This window comes from Petaurus breviceps, unplaced genomic scaffold (assembly GCF_028583685.1).
Source record: "Petaurus breviceps papuanus isolate PSGF00001 unplaced genomic scaffold, PetGlider_PUasm1.0 130218, whole genome shotgun sequence".
In the NCBI taxonomy this organism is placed as follows: domain Eukaryota; kingdom Metazoa; phylum Chordata; class Mammalia; order Diprotodontia; family Petauridae; genus Petaurus; species Petaurus breviceps.
Genome location: NW_027185671.1, coordinates 1 through 19,340, shown reverse-complemented (window position 1 = coordinate 19,340; position 19,340 = coordinate 1). Strand labels below are relative to the sequence as shown.

Below are 19,340 nucleotides of genomic sequence, written 5' to 3'. Positions count from 1 at the left end.
CCTCTCCAGCATTTGTCATTTTCCTGTTTTGTCATCTTAGCCAATCTAACTGGTGAGATGTGGTACCTCAGAGTTGTTTTGATTTGCATTTCTCTAATCAATAGTGAATTAGACAAGCTCATAGAATTTCATATTCTTCAAATGTACTTTCTCCTTTTCTTATTATATTTATAGATATTTTATGCTCATCCCTACCATACTATAAGCTCCTTGAAGATGTCTTATTTTTTTTGTATTTTCTCTAGGACAATTGAATTGCAAATAGTAGTAAATATATGTTGAATGAGCCAGTGTTGGAGTGGCAGAGGTTTGAGGGTTTTATTTTTTATTTCTCAGTTTTATTTTTTGAATAATGAGGGATTTTGTAGTAAATATGCTTAAGTAAAACAAATTCTCCCATTGCCCATGTCCAAAAAATATATCTCTCTATACTCTGAGTCTATCATCCTTTGCCAGGAGGTTGGCTAGCATACTTCATTATCATTCCTCTGGAATCACTGTTGGTCATTGGAACATAAGTTCATATAAGGCTTCTCAAGACTCTGATTCATTTCTTTGTGTTATTTCTAATGGCGCATCAATGTTTTTTTATGTTCAGCTATGATAATTGACTCAGCTGTTTCCCAGTTGTTTTCTTGGGAGCATCATGAAAAGTGCTACTATAAATACTGTTGTACACATAAGAGTCTTTACTTTTTTATTGTATATATGTGTTTTTTTTAATTATCTCTTTGTGTTATTTAAGTCTAGTAATGGTAACAGTGGATCAAATGCTATGCAGAATGTAAGGAATTTTGGGGTATAGTCTTTAGCTTCCTTTTAAATTCTACATTTTACAGGAAAGCTTTCCCTAAAAAAAGCTTCTTGATTACACTACTTACCTCTTTTAATTATTTCCTATTTATCCTGCGTATAGATTGCTTTGTATATATTTATTTGTATGTTGTCTCCCACATCAGATTGTAAAGCCTATTGAAGGCACCAGCTATCCTTTACCTTTTTATGTATCTTTAATGCTTAGGACAGTACTAGCACATTTAGTACTTTAATACTTAGCACAGCCTAGTACATAGCAGACGTTTAATAAATGTTTATTGGCTGATTGAAATTGCTTTCCAGAATGCTTGGGCCAATTCATAACTCCACCAGCATTTCATTTGCCAATGTTGGGGGGGGGGCGGCGGTGAGATTAGAACCAGAGACTTATTATTTGTGACTTGGAGCACTTTTTCATATGGCTGTTGGTAGCTTTCTTATAATTTGAGAACTGCCTGTTCCTATCCTTCCACATTTTCTCTATTGAGGAATGGCTCTTATTTTTAAATATTTTGAATCCATTCTCTGGACGTTTTGGATGTCAAATCTTTGTCAGAAGAACCTGTTGCAAAAAGATTTCCTATCACTACTAGGTCTATATCCTAAAGAATGAAAAGGATCTATGTGTACAAAAATATTTATAGCAGTTCTTTGTGATGGCAAAGAATTGGAAATTGAAGGGATATCTCTTAAATGGGGAATGGCTGAACAAGTTGTGCTTTATAAATACTATTCTATAAGAAATTATGACCAGGATGCTTTAAGAAAAACCTGTAAAAACTTATATGAATGAATGCAAAGTGAAGTGAGCAGAACCAGGAGAATAATGCACACTGGATTATCACCTGTGAATGACTTAGCTATTCTCAGCAAAATGATCCAAGACCATGCCAAAGGACTTAAGGTGAAAAATGCTCTCCACCTCTCGAGAAAGAAGTGAGGGAGTCTGAATGTAGATTGAAGCATACTTTTTGAACTTTATTTTTCTTGTTTTTTTTGTCTGCTTTTATAATATGATTAATTTAGACATATGTTTTGCATGACTGCACCTGTATAATCTATACCAAGTTGTTTGCCTTCTCAGGGAGGATGGAGGGGAGGTAGGGAACTCAATTTGAAACTATTTAAAAAAAACAAGCTAATGTTAAGAATTGTTTTTATATGTAATTGGAAAAAAATATAGAAAATTTTTTAAAAGGTATGAAAATGAAGGAATGTGATCAGTACTAACTAGTAATTCAAAAGAGAAGCAATTTTCTTCCGTATGATTGTCCTGCAGTTCTTTTTTCCTTTTCATTCCCTTCAGTATCTACCCTCTGAAGCTGAAGTTTCTTTAGCTTAAGTTATTCATTCCACAGTATTATCCTATTTACTCTCCTCAAGCTTTGCCTGTTTCCTTAGTTTGTTGCCTTTTGAATTTCATGAGATTCTGTTTTCAGCTTATCAAATTTAGATAAAAGTTTTTGTTTGCATATTTTTTCTCAGTCCAGTTATGAAGAATACTATGTTCTCACCCAGTTCATCCTCCTATCTATACTAATGTATCATTTTTTATCTTCCCCTTTTTTCCTCTTAAACAAACAGCATAAAGTTAGTCCCCCCATCAGATCTTCTCATTGTCGTCTCATTAATTCCCTCCTTGCCCTTTGAAGACATTAATATTCTGAAGGGACATTTGTTTTTCTTTCTTAGAATGTTAGCATTTAGGGATGGCCCTGGAGTCAGGAGGACCTGAGTTCAACTTTGACCCCAGACACTTAACACTAGCTAGCTGTGTGACCTTGGACAAGTCAATTGCCCAATTGCCCCTCCAAAAAGCAAAAAAAAATTGTTACCATTTAATCATTCTAAATCTGCTTCCAGTTTTTCAAATTTATCTTTCGAGGTTCAGTATTTCTACTCAGCTTTTATCTTTTAAATTAGGAATACTTGAAAGTACTTGACCATAAAGGTCCATCTTTCTGCTTTTTAAAAAAAAGAATTAAGCTTTGTGGGACACATTTTTTTGTGGTTGCAATAAGTAAGCCTATTTCGCTTCCTGATATATTGTATTCCAACATTGCCTTTTGTTTATAGTAGGAGCTGCTAGATCTTATGGAATAGGCCGACTGTGGTTCTTTGGTACTTTTTATTTCTGGTGGCTTGCAGTTTTCTTACTTTGACATGGAATTGCTCAGGATTTTGGCTAAAACATTCCTGAAGATAGTCATTTGCTTTGCAGCTAGGTTGCATAATGAATAGAATACTGGACTTGGATTCAGAACCTGAATTCATATCTATCTTCAGAAACTAGATGTTATGACCCTAGGCAAATCACTTTGGTCTGCCTCAGTTTCCTTATCTATAAAATCGGGATAATAATAGCCCATACCTCAGGGTTGTTGTAGATCACAACATTTTACTGAATTATACTGTATTTAAAACTCTTTGCAAACCTTTCTATGTAAATAAGATATTATTTCTGTTGAAGTTACTATCATTTTTCTAGTAAGAAGGAAGGAAATAAGCAATTTATTAAAGGCCTATGTATCAGACACTATCCTAAGTGTTAGTCTCCTGGGATTGTAACCTTGGCATTACCTTGACCTCAACCCTCCTCACTCTACAAATCCAAATCTTGCTGTGCATTTCTTAATGATATGTTATACACAGAATGTATCCAAAAGTTTTAGTGCAGTTTAAAACTTGAGTGGCTTGAAACTTTTGGAACACCCTGTATGTTTTGATATGTACATATCTCCCCCAGTAGAAAGTAAGCTTCGTGTGAGTAGACATTGTTCCTTTAAAATTTTTTTTTAAACTTTACATCTGTCACGTAAACAGTAAATGACTCAGCATTGTCCTTGGCACATAGTAGGCACAAACAAGTACTTTGATTTATTGGTTAGTGCTTACTCACTGGAGGTGATCTACTTTAGTATGATTCTTTTCATATGGATATTATAAAAGAAGTGGTTGCTGTTCCAAGTAGCTGATAGATGATGATTCCTGACATCTTTTTCAACTCAGATTCTATGATTGCACTAAAATAGAAGTATAAAATGGATAGTTGGGAAGTGTGCCAATGGAAATTGGATGGAAAAATTATTACTCTGTTTTAGCATTCTTTGGTGTCAGGTAAGTGGACAATACAATATCTTTGTTAAAAATGTGTGACTATTCATTTTCATAATTGGATTTACTTCTATTATATATTTCTCTTTTAGACGTGTCCTATTTGTGTGTCTCTTCCATGGGGAGATCCTAGCCAGATTACTAGAAATTTTGTTAGCCATCTAAATCAAAGACATCGGTTTGATTATGGAGAATTTGTGGTAAGTATTTTCTTCAAAAGTAAGAAAATTTACTCTTATGAAAATCAGGTGAATCTATTAGCTTTCTATCTAAATTATGTATTTTAAGTGGGCTGTTGTGACACAGTTATGCTGTGCAGCCCTTATTTTTACTTTTAAAAAAACGTTATCTAGAAAGTCATAAGAGGTCTAGCTTTCATCTACTCTTGCAGTTGGTGTTTATCTTGTATTAGATATAAAAATCATCTATAAATTGTTAGGAAATTATTCTTTTTTATCAAGAAAGATCACAGGGGAAAAAATAAATAAATAAAAATAAAAGGGTGGCTAGGTGGTGCAGTGAATAAAACACCGGCCCTGGAGTCAGGAGGACCTGGCTTTGGATCCGGCCTCAGACACTTAACACAAAAACTAGCTGTGTGACCCTGGGCAAGTCACTTAACACCAATTGCCCTCAAAAAAGAAAGCTCTTGAGGCTTCAGGATTTAAATATGCAACTGACTAACAAATTCTGTGATTCTTTTTTTCTAGTCTAGTAATCCGACATAAATAGTAATTATTTTTTTGGCTTTTTGGAGGGGCAGTTGGGGTTAAGTGACTTGCTCAAGGTCACATGGCTAGTAAGTGTTGTGTCTGAGGCTGGATTTGAACTCATGTTCTCCTGACTCCAGGCCCTGTGCTCTATTCACTGTGCCACCTAGCAGCCCCAATAGTATACTTTCTAAAGTGACAAAGCTTATCTGTATGCCTAAGGCAAAGGTCTCTTAAAGGGAGGCTTGGCTTTAGTTTTGGTGAGGGCTGAGATGTCCAGGTATAGAAGAGCAGATATGTATCTTGGGTAAAATTTTACTCCTGTTATGCAGTTAATGTTAATTTTATTCTCCAAATTTAAATTTAAGATACTTAATTGGGGGAAGAGGAGGAAAAGGGAGGGGGTCTGATAAGGGAATACTGAGGGGGACAGTGGTCAAAAGGAAAACAAGAGGGGGGGAAGGGATAAGGGGGAAAAATGAACATTAACAGGAGGGAATAGGATGGAGGGAAACAGATTAACAATCATAACTGTAAATGTGAATGGAATGAAGTCTCCCATAAAACAGAGATGGATAGAAGAATGGATTAGAAATCATAATCGTACAATATGCTATTTACAAGAAACACATCTGAAACAGAGGGATACACACAGGGTAAAGGTAAAAGGCTGGAGTAAAATATATCATGCCTCAGCTAAAGTAAAAAAAGCAGGAGTAGCAATCCTTATCTCAGATAAAGCAAAAGCAAAAATTGACCTAATTAAAAGATATAAGGAAGGAAACTATATTCTGTTAAATGGCACCATCCAGAATGAATCAATATCATTACTTAACATATATGCACCAAGTGGTATAGCATCCAAATTCCTAGAGAAGGTAAAGGAATTAGAGGAAGAAATAGCAAAACTATAGTAGTGGGAGACCTTAATCTCCCCCTCTCTGAACTTGATAAATCCAACCTCAAAATAAACAACAAAGAAGTTAAGGAGGTGAACAGAATTTTAGAGAGGGTAGGAATGATAGATCTCTGGAGAAAACTGAATGGGGATAGAAAGGAGTATGCTTTACTCTCAGCGGTTCGTGGCACAAAACTAAGTGGAAATTAATATAATCCTAAAGAACGAGTGGGTCAAATTATAGAAACAATCAGTAATTTCATTCAAGAGAATGATAATAATGAGACAACATACCACAATTTGTGGGATGCATTAAAGGCAGTTAGTTCTTAAGGGAAGTTTTGTATCCCTGAGTGTATACATCATTAAATTAGAGAAAAGGGAGGTCAATGAATTGGGCATGCAATTGAAAAACCTAGAAAAAGAACGAATTCAAAATCCCCAATTAAATACTAAACTAGAAATATTGAAAACCAAAGGAGAGATTAAAAAAATTGAAATTAAGAAAACTATTGAATTAATAAATAAAACTAAAAAGGTAGCACAGTGAGTCAGAGCACTGGCCCCAGAGTTGGGATGACTTGGGATCGAATCTGGGCTCAGATACTTCCCACCACACCTAGAAATAACTGGCAGTGTAACCTTGAGCAAGTTACTTAAGCCCAATTGCTTAGGGGCGGCCAGGTGGCTCAGTGAGTAAGAGCACCAGCCCCAGAGTTATTAATGACCTGGGATTGAATCCCAGCTCAGATTTTTACCACCACACCCAGAAATAACTGGCCGAGTAACCTTGAGCAAGTTACTTAACCCCAATTGCTTTAAAAAAAAAAAAGTATACAGAGAATTGAGTCAAAGTAAAAAAATTATAGACCAATCTCCCTCATGAGTATAGATGCAAAAATTCTAAATAAAATATTAGCAGAAAGACTACAGCAACTTATCTCAAGAATAATACACTTTGATCAGGTAGGATTTATTCCAGGAATGCAAGGGTGGTTTAATATCAGGAAAACCATCAGTATAATTGAGCATATCAACAATAAAACCAGCAGAAACCACATGTTCATCTCAATAGATGCAGAAAAGGCTTTTGACAGAATACAACATCCATTCCTATTAAAAATAATTAGAAAGTATAGAAATAAATGGAGCCTTCCTTAAAATAGGTAGCATCTATTTAAAGCCATCAGCAAGTATTATATGTAATGGGGAGAAGCTAGAAGCATGGTTCCCATAAGATCAGGGGTGAAACAAGGGTGTCCACTATCACCCTTCTCATTCAGTCTGGTACTAGAAATGTTAGCAGCAGCAATTAGAGAAGACAAAGATATCAAAGGAATTAAATTACGCAAAGGAGAGACCAAGCTATCACTCTTTGCAAATGATGTGATATACTTAGAGAATCCTAGAGAATCAAGTAAAAAACTGGCAAAGTAGCAGGATGTAGAATAAATCCACATAAATCCTCGGCATTCCTATATATTTCCAATGAAATTCAACAGCAAGAGGTAGAGAAATCCTATTTAAAGTTACTGTAAACATTATAAAATATTTGGGAATCTACCTGCCAAAACAAACCCAGGACCTATATGACCACAACAAAAAAATATTTTTCACACAAAGTCAGATCTAACTAATTGGAAAACTATCAATTGCTTGTGGCAGGGTCGAGCTAATAAAATAAAAATGACAATTTTACCTAAATTAAAATATATTTTTAGTGCCATACTAATTAATTTACCAAAAACTACTTTATATAGCTAGAAAAAATAGTAACAATTCATTTGGTCCAGAATATCAGTCCTCAAAACTGCTTGGTATTGGCTGAGGAATAGAGGAGTGTGTTCAATGAAATACACGAGTCAATGACTATAGTAATCTATTGTTTGATAAACCCAAGACCCTGGTTTTTGGGATAAGAACTCACTATTTGACAAAAACTGCTGGGAAAACTGGAATATAGTATGGCAGAAACTGGGCATAGACAATTATCTAACACCATGTACCAAAATCAAGTCTAAATGGGTGCATGATCTAGGTATAAAGGTAAGCAGTCTTGGAAAACAAGGAATAGTTTACCTGTCAGATTTGTGGAGAGGGAAAGACTTTATGACTAAACAAGAATTAGAAAACATTATAAAATGTAAAATGGATAATTTTGACTACATGAAATTGAAAATGTTCTGTACAAAGCCAATGTAACCAAGATTAAGAGGGAGGTGGGAAATTGGGAAAGAATCTTTACAACCTATGTCTCTGACAAAGGACTCATTTCTAAAATATACAGAGAATTGAGCCAAATCTATAAGAACACAAGTCATTCCCCAATTGATAAATGGTCGAAGGATATGAACAGGCAGTTTTCAGAGAAATTAAAGATATGATTAAGCACATGAAGAAATGCTCTCAATCACTATTGATTAGAGAAATGCAAATCACAACAACTCTGAGGTACCACATCTCACCAGTCAGATTGGCTAAGATGAAAAAACAGGAAAATGACAAATGCTGGAGAGGATATGGACAAATTGGAACACTAATGCATTGTTGGTGGAGTTGTGAACTGATCCAGCCTTTCTGGAGAGCAATCTGGAATTATGCCCAAAGGGCTATAAATAATTTCATATCCTTTGACCCAGAAATACCACTCCTAGGGTTATATCCCAAAGAGATCATAGGAGTGGGAGGAAGACCCATATGTACAAAAATGTTTATAGCAGCTCTTTTTGTGGTGGCAAAGAATTGGAAATTAAGGGGTGCCCATCAATTAGGGAATGGCTGAACAAGTTGTGGTACATGCATGTTATGGAATACTGTTGTATTGTATGAGGGGCAGATGGACTTCATATTTACCTGGAGAGGCTTATATGAACAGATGCTGAGTGAGAAGAGTAGAACCAGGAGAAATTTGTACACAATTACGGACACAATGTATGTGTGATGACCAACTTTGATAAATTGGACTCTTCTCAGTAATGCAGTGATATAAGTCAATCCCAAAAGACTCATGATAGAGAGAAATATATGCATCCAGAGAAAGAACTAGAAAGAACTGAGTTTATATCCAGATGGATGCAAAATACCTGATCTTTTTCCTTTTTTTGTTTGGTTTTATGTCCTCTTTACCATTTTTCATTCCATCTGATACAATTTGTCTTTTTTTTTTTTTTTAAAGCAATTGGGCTTATGTGACTTGCCCAAGGTTACATGGCCATTTTTTGTGTTAAGTGTCTGAGGCCGGATCTGAACCCAGGTCCTCCTGACTCCAGGGCTGGTGATTATTCACTGTGCCACCTGGCCTCCCCATTCTGAATTTTTACAAAAGGTTTTTCAATTTAGCAGCCTTTAAAATGGCCACAATCTTAGCTAGTACCTCTGCTAATTTATAAAGGATTAGCAGTTGATTATTAATTCCTTAATTATATGTGATATAATCAATATTTCTTTTGAAGTGTGCTTTAAAAACTAGTAAAATTTCATGGAGTATTGTGGTTAAAAGTAGAACTGTAAGGTAATCATCTTGATTTGATGTTACCGTAGTAGGAAGAACAAATTTACAGTGAGAAGATTTAGGTTTGAATTTTTCCTCTTTAACCGTATTCATGAGCTACCCTGTTTAGGGTAGTTTACTTATAAAAGTTTTACTTACTCAGTTATAAAATGGATTTGGAAAATTTTGTTTAGATCCCTTGCAGTATGAAATCATATAAAAGCTGAGGCAGTGCAATATTCTTTTATTCATATGAATAGTATATGGGAATTATAAGCCTTTAAAAAAACATCTGTCAAAATTCATTTCGATTCATCAAACATTCATTCACTCTCAACATTTGTTCAGTAAGAAAAAGATAATGTGTAATACTCCAATACTTCAATGATGTTCAAAACAAAAGATGTTTAATACTCCAATACTTTGGAGTATTAAACTAAAATTAAATGGTCTCTGGTCCTCAAGGATGGTATAATCTGTTACGGTTAGAACATGTCATGCAAACAAATACAAGAGTCCTTTGTGGAAGACATTAAGAATTGGTAGGTAGGGAAGATTTGGAGAAGACTTCATGGAGGAGGTGACAACTGATTTTTGAAGAAAGATACATAATATATTTGAGGAAGGAGAAGGAAGACAGTAATTTGGTAAAAATGCGAGAATATAAAAGAAGAAAAGTTGAATTCAGGGAACAACCAGTAGTGTATATATGTATGGGTGTTGGTACAGTAATATGAAATATAGTTGGAAAGATAAGTGTGACCTAGATTGTGGAGAGTCTTAAATTCCAGACCCAGGAATTTCTCTTTTACCCTAGAGGCAATAAGGGGCCACACAAAGTTGTTTTTGATTATTTCTCCTCCCTCCTCCCCCTCACCCCCCACATGTAAAAATAGTTTTTTTAGTTGGTTTTTTTTTTTTGCATTAGTTTTTTTTTTTAATTTTGAATTCCAAATCCTTTTCCTCCCTCTCCCCTCCACCATCTCTGAAATGGCATGCAATTTAATAAAGATTCAGTCATGTAAAACATTTCCATATTCATGTGAAAGTAAGCAAAAGGGGGGCAGCCAGGTAGCATAGCGAGTAGGAGCATGGGCCCCAGAGTCGGAATGACCTGGGATGGAATCCGGGCTCAGATACTTAGCACCACACCCAGAAATAACTGGCCGTGTAACCTTGAGCAAGTTACTTAACCCCAATTGCTTAAGAAAAAAAAAAAAGTAAAGAAAAGGGAGGGGGGAACCCCAATTCACAAAAAAAATAAAAAATGAAGAGAAAAATTAGTTTGCTTTGATCTGCATTCAGACTCTTATCAGTTCTTTCTCTGGAGGTAGATAGTATTTTTCACCATGAGTCCTCTGTGATTGTCTTGGATCATTATATTGCTGAGAATAGCTAAGTCATAAGTTGATCATTGATATCGTCGTATTGTTATTGTTTAGTGTTCTGGTTCTACTCTTCATTTTGCATCAGTTCATGTATTGCAGGTTTTTCTGAGAGCATCATGGTCATTTCTTATAGTGCAATAGTAGTCCATCACAATCATAACGCACAGCTTGTTCAGCCATTCCCCATTGGATGGACATCTCGGTTTCCACAAAAAGAGCTGCTATAAATATTTTGGTACAAATGGGTCTTTCCTTTCCTATCCCCTCTGCCCCGCCCCCCCTCCCCTTTGATTCCTTTGGGATAATAAGCCTAGTAGTATTGCTGGATCAAAGGGGTATGTACAGTTTCATTGCACTTTGGGCACTATTCCAAATTGCCATCCAGAATGGTTGGATCATTTCACAATTCCACCAACAGTGTATTAGTATCCCCTCCAGCATTTATCATTTTCCTTTTTTGTCATATTAGCCAGTCTGATAGGTGTCAGATGGTGCCTCAGAGTTGTTTTAATTTGTAGTTCTTTAAACTCAGATACTGATTTAGAGCACTTTTTCATATGACTATAGATAGTTTTGATTGCTTTATCTGAAAACCTGCCCATTCATATCCTTTGACCATTTACCAATTGGATAGTGACTTTTAGTTTTATAAATTTGACTGAATAGTATTTGAGAAATGAAGCGTATTTGAAATATTTGTAAACTTTGTAAAAAAAAAATCCCAGCTTTCCTTCTAATTTTGGTTGTGTTGAATTTGTTCAAACCAATTCTTTTTTGAGCTGCGTAATGACATGAAGACCTGCTGCAGAATATTTTTGCAGCTATGTGAAGGATTCATCCAGTCAGAGAGACTAGGAGCAGAAAGACCAAACAACTAGCAGATACATTAGTCCAGGTGAAAGATAAAGCTGTTCTTAAATTAAGAAGATAGAAACCATGTACACAAAATGAATGTTAAGAGACGTTTGCAGGTGAATTGGTAGGACTTGATTAACTTGAAAGAATCAAGGTTAAGTAAAAAAAGCACTGAGTATGGTGTCTGAAGACTTAGGTTCATGACTTTGCTGCTTATACTACTAGTGTAACCGTGGGCAGGTCAGTTTTCCTTTCTGGGCCTTAATTTTCCTCATCTCCATGATGATGATTAGGTGATCTTTTAAGGTCATTTCCAATTGTTTGTATTCCTGTGACTGAACCTGGTGACTAAGAGAAATAGATGCTTGAGGAGGGGTGAAATCAGGGAGAAAACTAAATGAGCTTCATTTTATATGTGTTGAGTTCATGCTCCTGTTGATGATGCCTGCGTGGAGATGTCCAACAGGCAGTGGGCTATGTGGGGCTTGAGTTCTTGTAGATTTGAGAGTCATTTGGTTACAGATAATTAAAACCATGAGAGCTGATAAAAATCACTTGAGAATAAAGCAAAGGGATAACAGAGGCCCTAAAATGTCCTTGCTATGAATACTTATACTTAATATGTGGGAAATGGATGGATGATGAAATAGTGAACAAAACCGAAGAGGCTAGGAAAAGAGTGGCTAAGTAGGAGGAAAACCAGCTTTATCAATGTTGTGTAAGCCAATGAAAGATGACATTTAGAAGGAAGAAGGTGGCTTAGAATGACTAAAGCTGCGTGATCAAGAAGAATGAACTCTGAGGGAAAAGACATTAGATTTTTAGCAGTTTATATTACTGATAAGAGAGAATAGTTTGAATAGAGTGGTTGAGGGTCACAAACCAGATTGCAAGGGAGTTGATAAGTATGCATAGGTGGCAGTGAAGTGATGTGAAACCAAAGGCTGCATATGTTTAGAAAGGACCTCAGAGGTCATCTTGTCTATCCCCTTTATCTACAGATGATGAAGCCAAGGTCTAGAGGTTTGACTTGTCAGCTGTCACTTAGGTTGTAGTGAGTGTAGTGAGTGTAAGAGTTGTGTTTTCAACTCATATCCTCTGAGCTGATATACTTTCCACTATACTGTGAGAGTATGAAAGAGAGGAGCTTGAAAGGATGGCAGGGTGAGATGAAGACTTCTTTAAAGATGGCAGATCATAAAATTTTCAAAAATTATCTGGCCAACTGGTAATATCTTTAGAGTAGGGATGTATTTATTATTTAAAATTGAATAATTCATAGGATCATAAAATTGTAGTAAGTAGGGAGGATCTTGGAGTATTTATCTAGCCCTCTCAATTTTGTATAAAAAGCTGAAACTTACTAGAGCTTAATAAATACTAAATATATAAAGTTAACCAACTTTTAAAGGCCATCGTCTATTAAACTGTGCCTATTTGATAAAACAGGTGTTTAGTTATAAATTCAAGTCTTTTCAAGCTGATATGATTGTGAAGATGAGCTTTGATGTTAGCACTTCGAAGTAAGGAATTTTGTTAAAAATCCTTCCACATTAGTTGTTTTCTAGACCGTGAGCTTCTTGAGCAATTTTTAATTTTTTTTTATTAACCTTTCTTTGTATCCCCAGGGCTTAGCAGAGTGCCTTGTACATAATAGGCACTTTAAGTGTTAGTTGACTATTAACTTTTTATTATATTTCAGAATGTTATCTTTCCAGATAATAGAAATGGTAATGATATATATATATATATATTCCTGATAGCTGAAACATTTAAAACTACATGTGACAAAACTAGAATCTATTTATAGTGAAATTTTATAATCACCAAGTCTGTTTACTGTTAAGTTGTGAAAGTTTAAAAAAATTTCACTTTCCCAGCTTCAAAAATAAACACATTCTTGTTTCTTTTTTAGTAGAACATTTTAATGTTTTATTTATATTTTAATTATAATTTTTCAAATTACATGTAGAAACAATTTTAACTTTTTTTTTTTTTTAACATTTTGAGTTCCATATTCTTCCATCCTTCCTATTTGAGACAGCTAACAACAGTTAGATATAGCTTATTGTGCAGTCATGGAAACAGAACCATATTAACCATGTTGCAAAAGAAAACACAAAAAAAACAGAAGAAAAATAAAATTTAAAAAGTATCCTTGATTTACATTTAGGCTCCATCAATAATGTTCTTGTTTCTATGTGATAGAAAGTAGTTGAAGTTAAATAAATTTTTTTTTACACTGGAAATGATTTTTTTAAGTTAACACCTTTTAAAAAGAATGTAATTTTCAGTCTTGCAAATATTGTGTATTTTATTGGTAGAATTTGATGTTATTTTCATGTAGAAGATAATGGCTAAAATTCATTGATAAAGAATAGAAAATAAAGACTGGAGTAATAAACCAAATGTAATTTTTTTTGTGAAAGATAAAATTTGCCCTCTTGCATCAAAGCTAAATACTAATGTATTTATTTAGCTGGCTTTGACATGATATTTCTCTTATTTTAAGCCCCAATTTTTCTTTCTTTAGAATCTTCAGTTAGATGAAGAAACACAGTATCAGACTGCTGTTGAAGAATCTTATCAAGTAAACTTCTGAAGGTTGTAGTCATCTGCATTCTTCTATCTGCAAGTGCCATCTTTGAGGGAAAAGTTATGTGAATTGTTTCAGTAACCTGATGTGTTTCAGTAACATGATGTGTATATTAATAAAAAGGAATTCAGTCTACGCTTTTCTTTTTATTGTAAAATGAGGATAGACTTTTAAAAACATTGTCTCTTCATCCTTGAAAAATGGAGGTTATAGTATTACTTAAAAAGCATAGAAAGGAACTTCCCTGTGGTGGTGAAAAATGGAGTCTGCTGATGTAAATGTTGTACCTTATTCTTTTCTATGTTAAGCTTTCTTGAATTTCTCATTTCTCAATTTTTAATTTGATGCAGTTTTCCCACTTTTTTCATTGTACAGTCAATAATAGTAACAATTTTTTAATGGATTAAACCCTTATAAATCTGAGCCAGTTATTACTACTATCAAAATGAAAATTTTGAGAATTAAATGGAAAGTCATCTTTTTGTGTGATTTGTAGCTGAAAAATTAACCTTAAAATTATATTTATAGATTTTAGTATTTTGAAGAGTAGTGAAATTTCTTTAGTAATATTAACACTTAAAGAAAGGAAGGTGAATGTTGCCATTCTGTTTCCTTATGTTAAAAACGTGGAGTATTGCATAGCTGTGTGATTTCCTTTTTGTCATTGGGAAGAAATTATATGCTATTATCAAAGGAAAATTAAGTTTTATTTCTGTGGAAGACAGTTAAAAGTGGGATACCCTAATCTTTGACTGTCAGTGACCATTAACACTGAAGAAAGTTACTTGAGCAACCCTTGGTCCCAGAATTTTATTAGTAGTGATTCTAAGTAGTTATGACAGCAGTGAGTTTAATGGAACGTTTTTTGAGTTGGTGTATTACATGCTGATAAACAGGTATTTAAATGAGGTATATCCTCTTCTATGTATATAAAGAAATTTTCTTTTATTCATAAAGGCTAAGGTGTATGCTATATATTTTTGGCACTTTTGCAGGTGATATACATGCACCGTTATCTGCTAGATGTGGGGAAAAAATGGAAAAGCAATATGGAGGTCAAAGGGTTTTTATTGAATTAGTTAAATATTGTATAGTCACCAAAATTTCCAAAAACCCACTCAGAAACCAAATGCCAGGTTGTCCAGTTGGCTGCTAATACTTTTATAGTGGGAGACAGAGATGAGGGGGGTGAGTTTACATGCATGTTTAGCACTCATGGTTTGTGTCATAAGAAGGAGATGATACTAAAGCAATGAGAACAAATTCTTAAGCCGGTAAGTCTGTCTCAGGACTTTGTAGTGACAGGATTAGTTTTTGTATTTTTTTGTTTTGTTTTTCACTTGTGGGAGTGAGTGCTAGTACAGGCATTATAAATTACCTTGCACTGGAAGGCCTAAATGACAGAATTATGATAAAGAGTGGACTCTGACATTCCATGCTAATGTATACTGTTTACGCTCTCTTGAAAACAGCAGAAAATGGAAACCTCAAAAGTAGTTTGCTGCTAATATACATTTTGTGTAAAAAAAGTCTATTTTGGTTTTGTTAAAACCCTCAATGTTAACTTTTCTACAGTGAACATTTCTTAACTGATTTAATAAAGATGTTAATTTTGGAAGTGGTATTTTGTAAAAAAAAAATTTTTTTCAGTCAAACAAGATAACTTAATCAATGGGTGTCCGCAATAATCACATAGGAAGCCATACACGTAAATGAGCATAGCCTCTGTTCTGTCATTCCAAAGAGTGAAAGTTAACTACATACTTGAACATTATTATTTTGCTTATGTACCCTTCGAATCACAATTTTTAAAAAGATTATGACCTAGTTTTCTTTTCCAGTTTAAAGCAATAAGTTCAGTAGTTGAATAATTTAAATATATATCAAAGTATTTTGAGACTTGGAGAACTTTAAAGGCCAACTGGCTCTGGTGTATCAGTTGGCTGGTAGTTCATTTGATAGAATCACTGTAGCCTGTTTAATGTTTGAGGTGACCTTATCTCTTTTTATATCTGTAAGACTTTTACAGAAACACAATGTTCATGTTTTATGTTCCTGTTTTAGAATACAGAGCTAATAATACCACTATCCTAGGTGGTTTATTCAGGTAAAAAAATCCCTGGGTATGGAACAAAAATTCTAAGACTTAAGAATAAAGGGACTGAAGCAATCAGAAATGATAGTTTCAGAATGCCTTCCATTTGTTAATGGATTAAGGAAGGACTGAGGCTAATGGGTTTACAATATAAATTCATAATGGAAGTATCAGTTTTTACTTGGGGGTGGGTGGGGCACTGTTGATACTCAAATTGGAATGCTTAAATTTCACCCATACCACTTAGGAAAACCATTCTCTTCAAACAGTTGCATTGTATATTGTAAAACACACTGTCTTATCTGAGATGTATGATTTATTTTTCAATTAAAAGCTTTTTTCCCCCTTCTATTTTTGGTCTTCATTGAAACTTGTCTAGAGACAAAAATGGCCAAACAGCTTCTGTACCACTTCCTTAAAAGAAGTCAAAAAGATAAATTCATTGTTTTTCTTAAGGGAAGAAGTTGATAGCTGTAATGCTCCATGGTGTTGTATTTAAAAAAAAAGGCCTCTCTTTTGCTCTCTCTCTGCTGTTTAGTATGCACATGAGTCTCTGATCTCATCTTTGGGCTTTATCTGCAAAATTTCTGAAGTGTTCCTGCAGCTACTTAAAATGGTTCTAATTTTCCTTGCTCCACAAGCATGGAAATATGCACATTTATTGTAATGAATTTTCATTAAGACTGACCTTAGGAATCTGTGTGATTAGATCTTTTTAGGGGCCACCTACTAGTTTTTTTTCATACCTGGGCTCTTGTTTGAAGACCTTAACAGAAAAAACCATTCTTCCTCAACTTTTTAGAACTTAAATGTGGTTTATATTAGTTAAGAAAAATGGGAACAGCTAGATGGGACAATGAATAGAGCGCCAGCCCTGGAGTCAGAAGGACCTGAGTTCAAGTCCAACCTCACGACATACTAGCTGTGTGATCTTGGACAAGTCACAACTCCAATTGCCTTGCCTTTCCCCCGCAAAAAATGGGGTACCCCGTTTCTCTTAATCACTTGAAAAGGACTAGAAATCAAATTTACTGTTCATAATTGGTTTTATAGCCCTGATGCCAAGCTATGTTCACTTAAATTGCATGTTCACTTAAGTGCATGTTCACTTAAATTGAAATAAAATGAATTGAATTGAGATGTGGCTTGGTGTAGTTGCCATAGCATTATATTTATAATCAAAGGCCTTGGGTTAAAACTCCAGCGATATTGTTTACTGCCTTTTTGATTGTGGGCCAGTTGGATGTTTTCTCAATTTGTTTTGATTGGTCATGTCCAAAACACCTTCATCTTTAAAATTCAGAGGAATTAATATTTTTTGTTATTTTTGAGGTCACAAGATCACAGTGTGTCAAGTGTCTTGAGGCTGGATTTGAACTCATCCTCCTGATTTCAGGGCCTGTACTCTATTCACTTCACCACCTAGCTGCCCCTCAAATAAGACTTTTAAGAAAGTTGTGATAATAAGGGATAGAAGAGATTTTAAAATATAAAGTAGATACTTTTTACTGTGTATAATTTTTCATCAATAATATCACTAAAGATGAGAAATGATAAAATGGGGTATTTACATTAGTTATGAATGAAAAAAGTCCAGAATACACGGGAGGTTGTCTTAAGATAGTACTGAGAACCAGACCAGAAAATGTCAAAATAACATGAAAAGTTTAAGTGATTTTCAGCATATGACTACATGAAAACGTCCTCCAGATCACTTAGAAAAAAAGATTACACTGCATTCCAGACAAATTGATGGTAAAAGAAGGGGGTAATGTTGGAGGGACTGGGGAGACAAGCAAATTGATCCATTGTGTGCTGGGCTCTCCTTCCCAGCTCCGGCCTTGTCTTACCTTATACCCGGTCTTTGGATGTCTCCGACTTCTTGTCTCCAAGAAGAACTCACCCCCACAGAACACCCAAGGACACGGAGGTTGCCAAGCGAGGCTGCTCTTTATTCAGTTACATCTTAACAGTGTGGCCATCAGAACAAAGCAGAATGGAACCATGGGACGGAGAGAAAGAGGGAGAAAGAGAGAGGGGGGGTGGAGAGGGGGAGCCTCCCCTTGCTTTTTCCCTAATATCCTTATCATTCTTCTTACTGTCACATGCCATGTGGGAGCCAGTCGTGCACTCTCCCGAGTGCAGGGCAAAGGAGTATGTATTGATAAGGCACGTTCAATGCCACGTTGGCCTTTCCCAACCTGGCAAAGTCGGCTCCCACGGCCCTGCACTCAATGCCATGTCAGCCCTTTCGGCTCGGCAGAGTCGGCCTCCACATCTCCAAGCTCCTGCCCCTCAGAGGTCACGTGCACCCCCTCCGACATCTTGTGACTGCCACAGTGTCTGTCACACTTGTGGCTCTATCAATTGTGGAACTGTGAAGTGGTCCAACTATTTAGAATTTCAATTTGGAAATATGCAGGAAAAGTGACAGAACAGCCCATATCCTTTGACCAAACTCTCTCTCCATGGGGCATATATATAGCCCAGGGAAGTCAAAGACAAAAATACATCCTTCCGTCGGTCGACCAGCATTTATTTAGTGCTTACTATTTTCTGAGTGCTCTTCTAGTCTTGGGGAATATAGCTACAAAGAATAAAACGATTTCTCCTTTCGAAGAGTTTACTTTATAACGTCTGATATTTACTAAAATGTTTACAGGAAAAGTGTGATTGCAAAGAACTGGAAATTATAGATGTTCATTTATATTCAGTATATGAATGAATGGAGTGTTGTACACTAAAGGAATTCAGAGAAACATGGGAAGATTTCTGTGACCTAATGCAGAGCAAATAATTCAGAACAAAGGACAATGTAAGAGGAAATACAATACAATGTAAGAAAATCCCATGAAAAGGAAGTTAAACTACATAATGAAAAAAAACTGACTGGAGAAGAGGTGAGGAAATATACCTCATCCACTGCAGAGAGATGACAGGCTACTAGGAAAAATAGTTGTCAGACAAGGTTTCTTTGTTTCAGAAAGGATAATTTAGTCTGGAGGGGTGATGGTAAGTGACTGATATAAAGATGAAAAGAATTAGTAGAAAATTCTTTGGAACAAAAATATAAAAGAAGAGCTAAGTACACTTGTGTCAATGAGCAACCATGATAGAGGAGGGAAAGAAGGCTCCTTGAAGGCAGGGGCTGTCTTGCTTTTTTTTTTTTCATATCCCCAGCATTTAGCTCAGTAGCATATTGTATGTAGATGGTTCATAAATTTTATTTTTTTAATTCAATTTTTAATTCATTAATTTGTTTCCTTTTAGTTTACAGGATTCAATTCCACAATTCCTTGAATTTCACATTTTGTCCCCCTCCTTACCCTCCCCCCCCATGGCATCTTATAATCAAGTATAGGATCTGTAAATACTTTC

At 35.2% G+C, this 19,340-nt stretch overlaps 1 long non-coding RNA gene across 1 annotated transcript; it reads left to right on the top strand.

Moving 5' to 3' along the window:
* The first annotated feature begins 6 nt into the window (after positions 1-6).
* On the top strand, positions 7-15,489 carry LOC138173922 (uncharacterized). Its single transcript, XR_011171578.1, has 2 exons — positions 7-4,130; positions 13,805-15,489. It is a non-coding gene; the product is annotated as an uncharacterized lncRNA (long non-coding RNA).
* The last annotated feature ends 3,851 nt before the right edge of the window (positions 15,490-19,340 follow it).